This window comes from Octodon degus, unplaced genomic scaffold (assembly GCF_000260255.1).
Source record: "Octodon degus isolate 3935 unplaced genomic scaffold, OctDeg1.0 scaffold00020, whole genome shotgun sequence".
Classification (NCBI taxonomy): Eukaryota; Metazoa; Chordata; class Mammalia; order Rodentia; family Octodontidae; genus Octodon; species Octodon degus.
The window spans coordinates 16,407,583-16,408,791 of record NW_004524596.1 but is presented as its reverse complement, the minus strand read 5'-3'; positions in this window follow the sequence as shown (position 1 = coordinate 16,408,791).

The window sequence follows — 1,209 nt, the reverse complement described above, 5'->3', positions numbered from 1 at the left end:
GGATTGAACTCAGGCCCTTGCGCTCACCAGGGAAGCACTTATTCTACTGAGCCATCTCCCCAGGCCCAAGATCCTGTCTCAAAATAATTCTTTTTTTTTTTTTTTTTTTTTTTTTTTTTTGTACCAGAGATCAAATTCGGGACCTTGTGCTTGCCAGGCAAGCACTTATTCCACTGAGCTATCTCCCCAGCCCAAAATATTTTTTTTTTTTTCTTTTTGCAGAACCAGGGATTGAACTCAGGCCCTTGTGCTCGCCAGGCAAGCACTTATTCTACTAAGCTATCTCCCCGGCCCCCTCCAAAATAATTTTTTTTTAAATGTATTTAGTACAGGGTCTACAGGGTCTCACTGCATAGATCAGACTCCTGTGATCCATGTAGCACACCGTAGATTGAACCCCAGTTCCTGCACGTGTCTAAGCAGGCACTTTAATCTGCTGAGCTATCAGGCCAGCCCTGAAAATAAAATATTAAAAGGGCTGGGGATGTAGGTCATCGTAAAGGCCCAAGCTCAATGACCAAGTACGACCAGAGGAGGAGAGGAGGGAAGGACTGAAAACAGGAAGAGACTTAGATCATGGGGGGGGAGGTGGCTCTGGAAACTGGGGTAGTAGAACAGGCAGAGTTGAAAGAGGCAGGTTCAAGCCAAGGAGGAAGGAACTGGCCGGTGCGCCTGACCACCACTTTCAGAGGCACCCTGAGAAGGAAACAACCTCCCCAAGAGCTGTGACTACAGGCATGCGCCAGCTTCACAAATATAATCTAGTGCTGGGAGGATTATTTGGTTAATAGCCATCTTTGACAGCAGACCACCAGCTCGGAGGCAAGGTCCAGGGCTGTCGCCAATTCCATCTCTAACATCAAAGCACAGTGTAGACAATAAATGTGTGATGCAGGGAAAAACGGTTAAATGAGTGAAATCCTCACAGGCAGTCGATGGTCACTGACCAAGAGTGATGCTTGGGTGGGCATGGTGGTGCATACCTGCAATCCCAGTACTCAGGAGGCTGAGGCAGGAGGATCACCCCAAGTTCAAGGCCAGCCTGAGCTGCATAGGGAGACCCTGTCTCAAAAAAAAAGAAAGAAAAAGAAAAAGAAAAAAACATGATGCTTTTTCAAGAAAGTAAAATTTGGAAGGGGCTGGGGAGATGGCTCAGTAGAATAAGCACTTGCCTGGCAAGCACAAGGGCCTGAGTTCAATCCCTGGTTA